Source organism: Panulirus ornatus, chromosome 12 (assembly GCF_036320965.1).
Source record: "Panulirus ornatus isolate Po-2019 chromosome 12, ASM3632096v1, whole genome shotgun sequence".
Classification (NCBI taxonomy): domain Eukaryota; kingdom Metazoa; phylum Arthropoda; class Malacostraca; order Decapoda; family Palinuridae; genus Panulirus; species Panulirus ornatus.
Genome location: NC_092235.1, coordinates 63,410,927 through 63,427,452, shown reverse-complemented (window position 1 = coordinate 63,427,452; position 16,526 = coordinate 63,410,927). Strand labels below are relative to the sequence as shown.

The 16,526-nt window shown below is 42.0% G+C and overlaps 1 protein-coding gene across 3 annotated transcripts in view; it reads right to left on the bottom strand.

Annotated features, from left to right (window-relative positions):
• Nucleotides 1-16,526, bottom strand: part of LOC139752130 (orexin receptor type 2-like) — a 238,320-nt gene that overhangs the window by 43,242 nt on the left and 178,552 nt on the right. The gene's annotated exons all lie outside the window — the stretch shown is intronic.

The window sequence follows — 16,526 nt, the reverse complement described above, 5'->3', positions numbered from 1 at the left end:
CAGTGGGTGAGTGACGTCTTAGTGACAGATGGGACGGTGGGTGAGTTACGTGTCATTGACAGAGGGACGGTGGGCGAGAGTTGTTCGTGACAGTTGACACGGCGAGTGGTGAGGGCTGTCAGTGACAGATGAAATGGTAGACATTGATATCATCCTTTGGAATGAACCCCCAAAGCTTCATATGGTACAAAGAATCTTTTGGTTTTGCCCTAAAGTGATAATTTTAACCAGGTCCTCATCACTCACAACTTTGAATGTCGATGTAACCTTCATATATTGAAATCTATTACATGTAATGACACATGAGATCGGTGCACACATCTATTGTCCTGTCCTCAAATATATTCATCAACCCTTCAGAATACTAACACCATCTCCTCTTCACCTCTTCCATGCCTGTCACCACTTCTCTCTCAGCTCCCTTCACTGACGCTCCCAATTGCTCTGCTGTTGTCCTCTCTCTGATAATTTCCCTCCATAAGAAAAAAAAGATGTTATTCTCCCTGAAGTTTGCTGATCCTGTCTCATCCCAGCTCTCGTACACGTATCACACACACACACACACACACACACACAAACACACACACACACACACACACACACACACGCACACACACACGCACACACACACACACACACACACACACACACACACACACACACACACACACACACACTTGTGTGTGTTTATGCATTGCAATATCAAGCGCAGATCTCCGCTAACTCATGTCCTGATCATCCTCATTTCTTCTGTACACTGTACGACCGGCGATACTCAGCCACTCGGCTGTGAGTAAAGAAGTTCCCTAAGAACTTTGACCCCACTATACGTGCCTCCAATAATGGCCAGATAATGGAAGCCAATTTCCTCCGGGTTGCTGCCATCGTCAAGAAAATACCGCTGAATAGTCCACTGGACAGTGAGAGGAGAAAACGTAGGAGATGCTATTTGGATGATAACCCACTCTCGCCGTAATATCCTGTTAAAGCGAGATTTGATGACTTGGCTGAGGAGAGATGTTGTGCAATGCCGAGACGTCTTGCTGAATAATGATGCTATAATTCCTCCCTCCCTCCCTCACTCTCCAACCACTGGGAAGCCCTCACTATTCTCCTTCTCCCTCTAGTATCCTTCCTCTCCCCATCCCGCGCCTAATAGCGGGAGGGAGTTCAATTCATCTCAGTATAGAAAAGGTGGAGGATGATCGATTTTCCGCTGCTCTTTAGAAGGTTCATTTGGAGCCACTGAAATCAAGCCTCAAGAGATCTGTGATCGTGGTAGAGTTCGTCTTCTCTGTGATTTCATATATTGAGAGTTTGTAAAGTTCTTAAAAAAAAAAAAAGATGCGTAAAGCAACTCTTCTCCAGTAGACAGCCATCGGTAAAGTGTTGCTCGGTTGCTTACAGTTTTGTTCGTTTTACCACTGAACAAACACGTCTGGACCACCACACCAACCTGGTTGATGTGGTGGGGAAAGTATACACTCTCTATATACCCACGATATGTATGAAATGTATGATATCTAATACACCGATCAACAAGGACGGAGATGAGAAAATCAAACGAAATCTACAATTAATTTTTGTACCCAGGAACATTGACGACGTGTGTACGATCAATGTGATTATCCTGATATCAGGGTATATACAAGACTCCAGGTTCGCTTGCTCATAAAGCCTTGCTCGGCTTCCTTGAAAAGTTAGTTATGAACCCGACTAGAGGCCAAAACATCCTTGATCTCGTCCTCGCCAGCAACGCAAACTTGATCAACCAACCCTTGTGAGGTAGGCGAGACTCTGACAATTAGTGAGCATGACATTATCAGACCAGAAATCCGTACAAGATCTGAAACTAATGACAGCAAACTCCTGATCCCAGATCAGAGGCGAGCAAACTTTGAGAAAATAAAGGATGAAATTAAAAAAAAAAATATTAATTGGATATAACTCCTTGATTAATAATATATTAGAAAGGATGTGGAATATCTGCAAAAAGGGATTATTTCTTAACGAAAGTAAACAACTTCCAAGAGTCTTGAAGAGAGACAGCAAAGGCTTAAGCCTCAGCCTGGATGACTGGGAAATTAAAGGCTTCGATTCGCCAAAGGAGACGAATATATAAGAAATTCAACTTCATGGAAAACAATGAAATTCGTTAGGAACTTGCAAATATGCGAAGAAAAAACGTATAAAGGCCATAAGATAAAGTAAGCGTGAGCACGCGAAAGAACGAGAATTTCTTCGAACATGTGAGGCCAAGGAAGAATGTTAAAGAGATATGATAAGACGGCTGAAAACAATGATGACATGATAATGGCAGCCATAATGAATAGATCCCTCAACTCCGTATGTAAAGAAGATGAATCACGCAACCACAAGCAATGCTTCGAGGGACTGACGATGGAAAGGCAAAGGTCAGGGATGATGGAAAGTTGAAGGTCAGGAATATATAGAGTTATGAAGTATTTCATTACTTAAGAACATCTAAACCCAAACCAATTTGCTGGTCCCCATAACCTAGCCAAAGGATTTCTGTAGATCACAAGACAATAGATATTTCCCGTAAGCGAAATATTTGATAACTCACGAACGGAAGCTTAAGGTAACAAATGACTGAAAAACTGACGAATATATCACCCTTGTGTAAATGATAAAGGAGATAAGAAATGTGCTTTGAATTACCACCCGATTAGACTCATACCAATTCTTGGTAAAGCGATGAAAAAAAAATTGACGAGAAAAAATTGTAAAATCTCTGGAAGATGATCAAATAATAACATACAATCAGCATGGCTTTTCTCACGAAAAGAAAAAATCTTGCCCAACAAATTCGCTTTAATATTTTAGTATTGTGTGTTTGCAGATGGTTCTCAAAACTGCTACCCTCTGGTGTGATCTACCTTGACCTTCATAAACCGTTCGATAAAGTGCCACGCAAGAACCTGCTGTTTAAGCTAAAGATCCCCAAGAACAAAGACGAACTATGTGGGTTGAGTAGATGTGTAGCAACAACCAGAGAACATAACATGAAACTGAGCAAGAAACTTGTTAAGAAAGAAGCGGAAAAAAAATATTGTACCTATGCTTTATACAAGTGGTGGATGAATGGAATCAAATGAATGAGGACGTGGTTAATGCAGAGAGCACAAGACATTCTGAAGATGGAATAAGGGTAAAGAATGTTCAACAGATGAGGTGTGAAACTCCCTTCCCGTGCAGTATATAAACGTAGGTAATCACACACACACACACACACACACACACACACACACACACACACACACACACAAACACACACACACACAAACACGCTTAATGTTCAACTAAATGCATAGCGTATCTATCTATTCGATATTTACTCAGTAAACGTTCCTGTATATCTGTCACTGCCACCCCGGCTATCGAGATGTACCTCACTCACGTGCTTATCCAAAGCGTGGAAACACCCAACACCACCTCGATCTCAAGCTCTCATATGGTTAGTTAAGTAGTTCCCGTTATGAGCTCCCAGTTTTGAAATATCTGTAATACCTCAGTTGTGTGTATGTTTAGCCGAATGTGCTAGCAGAATTTGATAGATCGTCATCTATCTATTTATTCGTGTATATACATTGTTACTGAAACATCAGTATCAGCATCATCATCATCAGCAGCAGCAGCAATAGACAGAACATCTGTGAATTCCTGTCACGAGCTGGAGGGTGTTCAACCTCCGAGGCCTAAATGAATGAAGCAGCGGTGAGGGAGGGATGGCCCGAGCAACCACACCGACCCCACAAGAACGTGGATCAGCTCAAGAAACTAAATCTTCAAATAACATTTTATGCAAATAGTATCTAACCAGAAAAAATTGTGGGATATATATATATATAATATATATATATATTTTTTTTTTCCAAAAGAAGGAACAGAGAAGGGGGCCAGGTGAGGATATTCCCTCAAAGGCCCAGTCCTCTGTTCTTAGCGCTACCTCGCTAATGCGGGAAATGGCGAATAGTATGAAAAAAAAAAAAAAAAAAAATATATATATATATATATATATATATATATATATATATATATATATATATATATATATATATATATATATATATATATATATATTTTGTCATCATGTACTCTCCTAAGATCTTGTTTAAGGGTATTGGATTACTAACAATCGTATAGTCGTTTCCCTGTTAGGGGCGATCATAGCCTCGCAGTTAGAGTTCCCAGCTACCACGCAAATGGTACGGGGTTCGAATCTTTGCATATATGTATATATATTATCATGTACTCTCCTATGATCTTGTTTGAATTAAAACTCTTATATTATTTTGTCCTCCATACTACGCACCACTGCCTCTCTGCCACGTTGGAACCAAAATCGTTCTGCGTTAGGATTCATTAGTTCAAGTCCTTGTTGCTTCGTCTCACTTTGACTGAGACAAGCCGGGCTTCATACCAACCCTTTATATATCGGTGCCGATGCCTTCCACGGCAGTCTCATTCCAGACGGCATCCTGAGGTGTAGTGGCTCATCCCCGAGTTGTGGTGGTGTGGTAGGGAAGCAGAACGATTTTGTTATATAAGTTAAGCTGCTTTTGTGGTTAAATGCACTTGTGGTTGTGTTAACATAGTTTTATGTTGTGTGCTGGGAAATTGCTTTTCATTTGATTTGTGGTAATATTTTTCTATTCATGGGGATGTGATTCATGGATTCATTGGTGATTGAATTTGGTTAATTAGTTCTTATACTTGCTGTTACTTTGTGATTTTGTGTTACTTCTATGTTTTGATTAATAATACTGATCATTATCAAGCTGGGCTCATTCTAGACCTAATGAAATGATTTTTCACAATCATTTATGACTGGTCTTCTCCTCGCAGTATAACCTACACAACAGTGCTCTATATCGACCATTACTTTCATTACTGTGAGAGCTAGATTCATTATGATATATATATATATATATATATATATATATATATATATATATATTTTGCTTTGGCGCTGTCTCCCGCGTTTGCGAGGTAGCGCAAGGAAACAGACGAAAGAAATGGCCTAACCCACCCCCATACACATGTATATACATACACGTCCACACACGCAAATATACATACCTATACATCTCTATGTACACATATATATACACACAGACATATACATATATACACATGTACATAATTCATAATGTCTGTCTTTATTTATTCCCATCGCCACCTCGCCACACATGGAATAACAACCCCCTCCCCCCTCATGTGTACGAGATAGCGCTAGGAAAAGACAACAAAAGGCCCCATTCGTTCACACTCGGTCTCTAGCTGTCATGTAATAATGCCTGAAACCACAGCTCCCTGTCCACATCCAGGCCCCACAGAACTTTCCATGGTTTACCCCAGACGCTTCACATGCCCTGATTCAATCCATTGACAGCACGTCGACCCCGGTATACCACATTGATCCAATTCACTCTATTCCTTGCCCGCCTTTCACCCTCCTGCATGTTCAGGCCCCGATCACTCAAAATCTTTTTCACTCCATCTTTCCACCTCCAATTTGGTCTCCCACTTCTCATTCCCTCCACCTCCGACACATATATCCTCTTGGTCAATCTTCCCTCACTCATTCTCTCCATGTGCCCAAACCATTTCAAAACAACCTCTTCTGCGCTCTCAACCACGCTCTTTTTATTTCCACACATCTTTATATATATATATATATATATATATATATATATATATATATATAATCCTCATCAGTTCTTATAAGTTATAACAGATTTATCATGACAAAACGGGAAACATATTTGTCTCAAAACCTCTTGAGATCATAATATATTAAGTAAGAAGACACACATTAGTCTCCCCACAGCACACACACACACAAAGTCTTGACATCCTTGGTGCCGGCAGGCGGTGTACAGCGAAGCCCAATTAGACCAAGATCACATCATCTCTCTGATGACAAGTAGGTTAGAGGACCCCCAGCCTCACATAAGTAGGTTGGAGGAAAGAGCAATACACATCATGAAGAGCGGTCCACACGGGGGCCGCTCGACACAAATGCACAAGAGCGAGTCTCTTTCAGGGAAAATCCTTGAGGGCATCAGTTGTTTGACGAACTTGATTAGCTCTTCCTGAATTCCGACTTCAGCCAGAGAGAAAGAGAATGTGTGTGTGTTGACCATGAATAGATGCTTGAGGTCAAGGTATGAGAGATCGGAAGCAGGACTGCAACATGTTCTGGATGGGAATAATGATCATCCTTCTGTCAGAGTTGCCAGTTTATTCTGGAGCATTTATATCCAAGATCCTCTCGACCAAACCAGTGGTTCGAACGGATCCAACTCCCATTCTCCCGCTTCCGATCCCATAGCTCCAATTTCATCACTAACGCCTTCGCCCTGTCCTACAAAATTGAGAACATTGGTAAGGACTTGTTAGTTACTGCCGCAAGGTAGGAGTGAGCCACGAAGCCTTTACCTTCCAATTTAACGTAGAACTTCTTGGCCTTAATTTGGTTACAGGTACAAAAAAAAAAGAATTTTTCTTCTTCAGATCAAAGACTTGGAAGAGCCAACGAACCTCTGTGTAAAAGAGAGATGCCTCAATCAAGGGCCAACGCCAGAGCAAGATGGTGGCCCATCTGACAAGTCGACCACTGGGATGATGATGTTCGTTAGCATTTTCTTGGCTTGAGGAGGGGGGAGTCAGTAAGATATGGCTAGGCTCCACTATCGTCCAAAATAGAAACAGTCCTAATGCCAACATTCCTCCCAATTTCACTCTAGGCAATTCTAAGTTCTGAGAGAATTTCAGCGAATCTTCATGTGGATATTCTTCTAATTCCAGAGTACAGAGGACCCAAGTAAGATTTACTATGAGGTTGATTCTTGGACCAATATCGAGAGAGCAAGGATCACACACACTGTGCTTCAAATTCTGTTTCAATCACTGTCAGTCTCATGGTGCACGAGTGACTGAACGGAGCTTCAAGTCCACACACTCTACGATCCTTGCTCTCTTGGTATTCCTCCACTCGACCGTCTCAGTAGATCCTTTATCATCTGGAATGAAAAGAATCTTCACAAGAATAGGCTTTAGAAATCTTAATCTGATGTGAGTATGTCGGGTACATTTTTTTTATGGTGGTTAGAAGAGAGGAAGAAGAATTGGGACAGGGGAAGGAATAGTTTGAAAGGAAAGATTAAAGTATTTGCAGGTGAAAGTTTTTTTTGCTTATGGTGTCTTATTCATATTTCCCCTGCAGAATGAAAGAGGTGTGTGTGTATGGTGTTGTTCTTTCTTTTGTGTTTCTGAAGGTGATCCAATAAGCTGAGTTAGACATTGTTTATTATGTACATCGATTCATGACTGAAGCCTCCTTGAGTGCTTCGAGGCATCGACTGAACCAAGGGTGTTCCAAATGTTTGAACTGCTGTCGAAGCCTCGGATTTGTTTGTAGTTTGTATCATCGCAAGTCCTCATGTCTCTACCACACTATATGGACTGCTTCTCTCAGGTTCGCACCCACTAGTTTAATCTTTAATCGCACGTACTGTTCTACGTATTTTTTTTCCATCGAGCATGACGGATAAAAAAAAAAACTTGACTGTAAAACAAAGACAAAAGTTTGACATCGTGCACATGTTCAGCAGTCGAGTCAGAACCATAGACACACTCGTCCCATTAACACTGTACAAATCAGACCAGATGGCCTCTCCTGGGATCTGCAGACCCTTCCTACAGCTCTAGCTCCCTCATCTTACAGGATCTTCTTCCCACCTCACTCGCTGTAACTCCAGACAACAACAGCGTTAGCCATGTAATCATTAATATAAGACATGTGATACCTAACCGAGAATCATGACTTGTACTCAGTGACTTTCACAAGTCGTGTCCAGTCATTAAACAACACATTAACTTCCTCTCTGTTTATTTCATAAGGCACCATAGTTTCTCTCTCTCTCTCTCTCTCTCTCTCTCTCTCTCTCTCTCTCTCTCTCTCTCTCTCTCACTTTCTTTCCCTTCCATTCAATAATACCATATTCATCGCTTCACCCTCAGCAAGTCCGTCCCCTCCAGCCTGTCCAAATTAGAGCCACGCTTTTTAAGTTCACCTCAGTCACCGCTCGCTACCTGCTACTTCACTTCTCATCACGTCCTATTCCCACACACAGCCAATCACTACCCATCATCCTAATATTGGTCTTCTCGTCTTTCAAGTGTAAACCGGCCATTGTTCTATACACAGAACCATATTCCGATTCCCTTATACTTTTGATCTGTGTCCCAGATGATAGTCTTAAGTGCGCCATACGATGCGTCCTTGCGATATGATCAGTGAGGTTGATTCCCGCCCCTAGAGAGCCTGGGATCACCAGCTCCTCAGACAGTACCCACTGGGGTCGTCTTCCTCCTCCTGCTCGACTTGCCTGATGGGGACGTAGGTGGGTGGGTAATGACCCTATTCAGTCTTGCTCTTCTCACTTTATCCACACCAAAGTTTTAATTGTCTGAAAATGCTCGTAATACGAGGTCTTGGGAAAAATGTCCTCTGATGAGCAGTGGTTCTTAATTGCCGACCTGGTTTCTGTTGCGTCCTCCCAGCCAGCAAGACGAACAGTGCAAGTTAAGTACAGTTTTAAAAAGTGGTTTGTATGTGATACATGATCTTCCCTGCTTCTGTTGTGTCTCAGGATTGGCAGTGAGGACGACAGCGCTTTGCAGACACATATCCTCACACATTGTTCGCGTTACATCGGAATCCACGACTTTCGGCCCCTTATCTACACCATGATTTACATCGCATCTGCTTCTATTCGCTGCCAGGTCTACTCCCAGGTATCTAAAGGGTGAACAGTCGTCGCTGATTAAGACGTCAGACAATCCAAAAGAAAAATACTCTACGTGGAAATGCTTGACATTTTAGAAAGAGACTTGTGGGATTTGTGAAACACGCTCATAAGCTGTACCTGGATATTTGTCTGGGACAGAGTGAATGATGGTACGTTATCGGGTTTGTTGAAAGATGGTAACGAGAAGAAGGCAAAGAACTTCTAATGGGAAGGTGGGTGGTTTCAAAAGGTCGCTGATTGCAAACATACTACCTTATGGTTAGCAACTGCTATTGAAAAAAAGAGTGAAGTTGAATAGATTTCAAATTGCCGTAATGGCTGGGTACAACGAGCAGTGAGGAGTTTAATGGGAGATCCTGGAGATAACTATGGAGAACCTGTTCATGGAGCGGCTATTAGAGAGAGGATCCTACAAAGGATGTAAATGAGAAAGAAAACTTTAGAGGGAAGAGCGAGAGACGGTGTGGTACACATGTAAAGAGTCTTGAGGAGATAACGCAGGACGGTATATCAAGATGCATTTCTCGCGTAGTTCATCAAGTGTTGATGATAACCACAGCTCGATCAGAGAAAGACGACGTGAAGGATAATGACTGATGTGGCGGTTTTGGTAACCGTTTGAAAGGGTAAACGTGTGGGGAGGAGAGGCTGGAAATCATCCCACTGGAAGACGGTGGTGCGAAATTCTACACTGAGGGTGAGAGGTGAAAAATAGTATAGGGAAATTAGACGCTGAGGAACGCGAGTGATAAGCGATGTGTCAGGAGAAATTCCTCTGGGCTGGCGACGGCGGCCTCAAGAGGCACGCATCAGCATCATCTGTCGTAGAGGCATTTGGAGGGAGATGAGAGGCAGGGAAGAGAGGAGAAAAGTACGGCGGAAATACAGAGATACAAAAGAAATGGTTTTGAAAGAAATGGGACTGCAAGCAACTGAAGGTTGGAGAGATCGACAGAAATCAAACGCGCCAGGTGCATGAAAACAAAGAGGTAGACGTAAGAACGGAGAGCCTGTCAGCGTAGGGATGTGTTTGGTGATGGAGAAATATAACTGTGACGGAGTATGGTGGCAATAACAAAGTATGATGGTGATACGAATGATGGTGATCAGAGAAAATGATTGGTGATAATAGTGCACGATAGTGATATGAAACAGGCATGCAAGACTTCTAAAGATGTCACCTCTGAAATCCAAAGGAGCGGTATGCATAAAACGAGAGGACGCATTAAATATCCGGGACCCAATACCCCTTCAACATCTTGCAAGCTATCATCAAAAACAGCGCAGGATGTAGAGTAGAGAAGTTCTAGAGTGCACAAAACGTACTAGACCAGCTAGGCTGTGGAGACTTCGCCCTCAGGGTTGCGGCATCCAACAGCTCCATCGACCAACGATCCACCTCAACAAACACCCTGGGCCCAACCCAGACACAACGGGTGGGGTAGAAGAAACCACCTCCCCCCACCGGAAGACTTCGTCAGGTATTCACCAATTCCGTGGCACCTGTCATCTGTCTTTGAAAGCTTACTACCTCAAAACAAGAATCAGGTGCGCTGTATATGTCTTTCCCCTCGCGTCCAACTTACCGGAGGAGAAAATCGTACATCGAGTCTCGGGGGAAATTTTTCTACAAATGCCACAGTTTGCGTTTTTCCACATTTCCGCCAGTCAGGCAACGGTCACAAGGCCTTCACTCTTGTTTGGCTTTCCTTGGCACCATGAATGGCTTGCATTGTGGACGGCAGGTGAGTGAAAACACTCCAGGTTTCCCAACACAATAATCATTACAGATCCGGACCAACGGGGAATTCTGGGGAAATAAAAGAGTTTTGCTATACGTGATGACATATACGGTCTAAAATATATATATATATATATATATATATATATATATATATATATATATATATATTTATGTACAAAACCGTAGGAGGCATCCTAAACAGTCTCCTAATCCATACAAAGATATTACAGTACTTAAATAAAATCAGAAAGAATCTGATTGAAAAATCAGACAATTGTCGGGTCATTTCTGACAAAATATGTTTACAAGAACTGCTTCTAACATACACAATTATATATAAAGATACACCCTTGATCTATCAGTCGCCTTCAGAGCTATAATTTCAAAAATCCTCTGGTAATCTCCCATTGCAATAAGTCTCTTAGGTGCTGAGAAAAGTAACAACGTGAACTTCACAGTGTGGATGTCTTTCACATTTAAAAACTTTCCTTCATTAAAGACTTTGTCTTTTCTTCCCTTCAAGTTGCGTCTTAATCCCCGTCTGATAATCTAACTTTCACATTTACTTCAACTTGTCCTGCCAAATCGACGTAGCCCCTTAACCTTAATCAGAGATCTGTGAGAGATGAGGACATGGTTCAAATAACTGTCTTATAAGTTGTTTTACAGTGGAAAGAATATGTTTCCTTCCACAGTGACGTGTAAATAGACTCATCACCATTGTATATATGTTGTATTTATGTATATATGTTATATTAACCATAGGGATAAAATTCTTGAACCACTTGGCTGATTGATGAAATATTGCCACGTTTATTCTCATGATGCCTACAGGGAACCTTGTCTATAGCCCACGTAAACAAAGAGTATGGGCTCTCTCTCTCTCTCTCTCTCTCTCTCTCTCTCTCTCTCTCTCTCTCTCTCGGGGGGTGCCTTGATACAGTCTCGAAATACAATTCTGAAGGTACTTTTTTTTTTTTCTTCAGTGACTCTTCTTCGAACCCAGAGTGGCATTGCATAAACGATACTTGTTGTTGTGCAATATATTTCAAGTACTTGTTGTTCTGAGTTAGGGTAATAAGATGGTCTTCCTAGTCTGTCCTTTTTTTTTTTTTTTCGTCTGCGTAGAGACCGTAGAGAGACTGAATGAGACCCCCTGCTGGATCTCTCTACTGAGGGGTGGCTGATGTCGTATATATATCTCTCTCAGGGGCAGCTCTAAGCGGGGACGTATATACCATTTCCCTTCATCAAACCTGCCACTGTAAGGGGCCGATGGTGGGTGAGGCCATATAACACGACGAAATATATATATTATCTACAGGTATGGAGATCTGTACCTTAATGTACCAGGGAGAACACACACACACACACACAGTGACACATCCAGACTCAATACCTTTCCAAAAAAGAGGAGAATTCAGATGTTGGAAATCCTCCTCTTCCAATCACACTGACGAAGGTGCAGCTCAAAGGTGCACCCTGCCGTTCAAAGGGACCAGCTCCCTCAAATGATACCAAAAGGTTCTAAAAGCAAGCTAAATACCAGACTTTTTCTGTTACAGGGAGCTGACACTTGGCAGTTTTCATTTCATTTTGCGTATCTTACAGATGTCAGTGTTACACATACTACATAGAAAGCATCAGAAAGGAAGTCTGAAAATGGCCCGTTGACATCCAGCGACCACATACCCATTTCACAGCCACTATCATCAGCTGCTCCCATACCAGATCCCAGCCACAACCTGGACAAAGCAGTGTAGAAGAGATTGATGAAACCCTCGACAACTGTTGCCAATTCCCGAGTAAGTTATAGTGATTCCTGTTCTCTCAGTTCAACTAGCCCCACATGCCAAAATAGCATCATGCTCCTCAACTAACTCATATCTCCGTATAATGCCATACGAGGCATCCTTCCTGCTGTAAGGACTAGGCGGAATCAAAGTCTTTGTCAGAGATAAGGACTTACATTTAAGTGTGCTTGACGGAAATGGCAAATGAGGACGAAAACAGCATTGGATGACAATGTGTAATATCTAGACGACATCTATAGATCTCTCTAAGCCAAGATATGGAGAAAGATAAATCTAAAGATTATCCAAGGGCTCAGGAATACCCCCCAAAATAAGCCTCTTACTTAATGGATAAGAGGGGAAATATGATATTCTTCAGCAAGGAAGGAGAAGAGCTTTTCCAAGAAAAAGAAAAGAAAGTTTTTAGCATCTCTGGTAAAGAAAAGAAGGTCTTTAGCATCTCTGGTAAGGAAAAGAACAACTTTGATCAAGACAACGAGTAACAAGTCAAAGAAGGTTTCCAGCGACATCCAAAGCCTCATTCTGCACAGAGTATAGCAGGGGATGATGAGATGGTCTCAAGCATAGCGATAACAGAGTTTACCCCTTCTGGAAAAAAAGAAAAAAGAATAGATCCACATATGTATCGTCCTCAACCTACTACTGTTAGGAAGCGAGAAAATCTATGGAAAAAATTCGATGCAGCTTTTTCAGCAAAGGTACAATTCACATAGACACGAGAACACAGTAGTGAAGATTGTCCTTGGAGAAGGTAATTCATTCCTTCATTCAACAGATCACAGGAATATCTCATGGTACTTAAGGCACTATGACAACTCTATGAACGGATGCTCATCAGATGGTAACAGAGGAATTACCTTCATACCGCACAACACAATCTAGATTCACACAACACACGGTAAACACAAGAGCAACAGCCACAAAAAAAAAACAACGTTGAAGCTCGCCAAGAAACACTTATATACCACCGAATGTTGTATAACCCTGCCATACTAATAACCCTACCAGACTTATACCCCTGAGATACTAATAACCTTGCCAGACTAATAATCCCTCAAGACTAATAACCCTGCCAGACATATAACTCTGCCAGACATATAACTCTGCCAGGCTTATAACTCTGCCAGACTAATTAACACACACATTAGAGTTCAGAACCTCCCTTCAGCCAAACTGTGGGTCGAGACCGGAATCCTAGTCTTTCACACACTTGAGATGTTATAACTTTGAAGAATTATCGTGAAACGGTTTCAACCAAACTCTTAAAAGATCAAATATTATTCTTGGACAAGTCAAATATAGAACCAAAGAGGTCCCACCCTGAACATCTATTAGATTTCCTCACTTTCTCAGAGCTTGGAGAAACTCCGGAAATTTTAATAAATGTGAAATCAATTGCTCCCGTTGAAGGAGTACTTTACATTACCATACAGGGGAGCGTAATAACGCAATTGTTGTATTCGTTAACGTCTATGAAAGCGAGTGGAGCAGATCTCACAGCTGTTAACCTTTGTATGCAGAGGTTTGCTGTAAGAAACATTCGTGCATATTACAGATGAATGTCTGTTAACATGCCATTCAAGCGGAGCCGGAGTGTGCAAGACACACATTATTTTCTCAGCTTCACTGACTCCCTCTAGAGCTTTGAAATGTGGCACAATACCTCATATCAACTAGTGGTATGAGAAATGCACACGTATTCCACCCGTTGCAAGGCACCAAATTGGCAGAGCAACTTTCGTTGCGGTGGTTTTCAGCACAAGTGGCTTGCGGACGAAGTGGTAATGCAACCGCAGAATCTATGGCAACAACACAGCCAAACAACATTGCTCGACCAGAAATAATGTGAGCCATCCCCGCTTGGAAGCCTCCATTCGATTATACCCCAACCGAAAGCAGAATTATGGAATGAAACATGGCATCTATAAGGTGGCCACTAACTTATGATGACAAAGGGATTAAAAAAAAAAAATGACGAGAAGTAAAGCCAAATGGTATGATTTTGTTTACAAAAGAGAAATGAAAATAGGAATAACTCATATGAGGCTAGACGAGGGTCAGAGGAACAGGCAGGTCCAGACTGGCCAGCGGAAAAGACGCCCCGTGAGGACGGCCAATAATACTGTAAATAAAGTGAAGGAGGAGGCTATTAGTGAAATGGGAGTAGAAAACAACACTGCTATAAATCACGGCCCTAGTGTATACAGAGGGTTTGGTTCTTAGGTGCCAGAGAGGCACTATTGACAGAGGCTGGAGGTCAAAGGTAAACGATAATAGGTTCCAAGAACAAAGCCAAAACCACTTAACCAGAGTCAAGGGCAGAGACTCCAAATGGTGGAGGATAAAGGGAACACAAAGAATCTGGACTCCAATGTACACAGAACGAAACGATTGTGACAGAGAAAGTTCAACAGCGAGGCAGGAACACGGTTGAACTTGGCTCACGTCGGTAAAGTTAACAGAAAGGATATACAGAGTTTCGAGGTGACACGGGCGAAATCAAGCCATAGATTGTAAGGATTGTTGAGGAAGACATTATTTCCTTGGTGATACACAGTAACAAAGAAGGAAAAACATTGACGGAGACGGTGAAGGAGGATTTTGGTCGCTCCATCTATGGGGGTAAATCAAAGTTTAAGAAGCTGCCGTTGGTCGTTATATTTTCCACATTGCCATTAATGGCTAACTATAAAAGGCCAAATATGATGAGACACTGACGTAATAGCAACGGGATGATAAACCGAAAGAAATGTCTAGTAATAACAGACAGAATTAGAATAGTGCAGGAGGAAGCCAGGTAAACCCTAACACCACATGATAACGTCTACTAATGTAGCCTTATAAATGAAAGGGAAATCGAGTGGGATCATTAGAACCCACACTAGGAGGATAGTGGAAAATGGAAGCATAGATGCGTCCACGAACATGTCTTCATTACTATCAACATTTTACCAAAATCACATCATTGGAGAGGAAGGTACATCGTAAATCCTGAATCTCTCGTTCATCCTGTAAGTACACGTCATGGATTTCATGTAGCCTTATATCTCCCTCTGACGTGATGGGTGGGGAAGAACCCTTTGGATCTCTAGGCCCCATTCTGTCCCACAGGCCACCCTCCTATACATCGATGTATCATAACCACCATATGCTCTATACTGGTCTCTACCTACCGCTAATAATGCCCTTCACTCATACTATCATTGATCACTGAAATCCTTTGTCGATTCATATCTAGACAATACCATATTTTTCTTCTTAGAATTTGCTTGATCAATCAAGTCAGTATGTTTGGAAAGTTCCTACGGTGATGGAGAGAGAAGTGGATACAATTGGGTTTGAATCTACGCACGTGATTCTCGAGAATCCAAGTCAGGAATACAAGATGAACCTAGGAGCCAGGAGGAGAAACGAGGGAGGAATTCAAGAAGAGTTGAACCATCCAAAAAATATACAAACAGGAAAGTGGAATTCCGGTCGTTATGAAATGGCGTTACGATCATTTCTTTGCAGCTCACGTATATGCAATGAAAGCCAGGTGAGTAACCGTTGGCAGGAGTGGGGAAAAAAGGAAAACAGAATGGAATGCACAGATGGTCTATGAAGTGGACACAGACGTCTGAAAAGGTACTTAAAAGGACGAGATCGACTACAACAGAAAACGGACAGCAGAGGAGGAAAAGTTCCCTAAAAAAGCACGATAATTAGGGTCAAAGATGTGTCAAAAAAAACTTTCCCGCGTACTTTCCAGAAGTGACGTTATCTCGGTGAAGGAGAACAAAGAGTGAAACGCGCGTCGAGAGCGACACATGAAAAGGAACGCCGAGTTGCAAGGTGTATCCGCAGTGGAGGATACTTCATCTCAAGTAATGGCAAGATAGGTGGGACAATAGATCGTGGAAAAGCACTGTGATCTTTCAACAGGGTATAAATAAACCGCGTGAAGGGGTTAGATCCGCATAAAGCACAGCACCCTGATAGTATTTCACCCTACGTACTCTAGGAATGTGCAGAAACATTAAACACACCACTTGACCTGTTGCTCAAGTACTCGCCTGAGGAAGGACTGTTACCAAGGGAGTGGCAGAAAACAAACTTCATGCCTATACACCAGGAGCAAGATTCAGC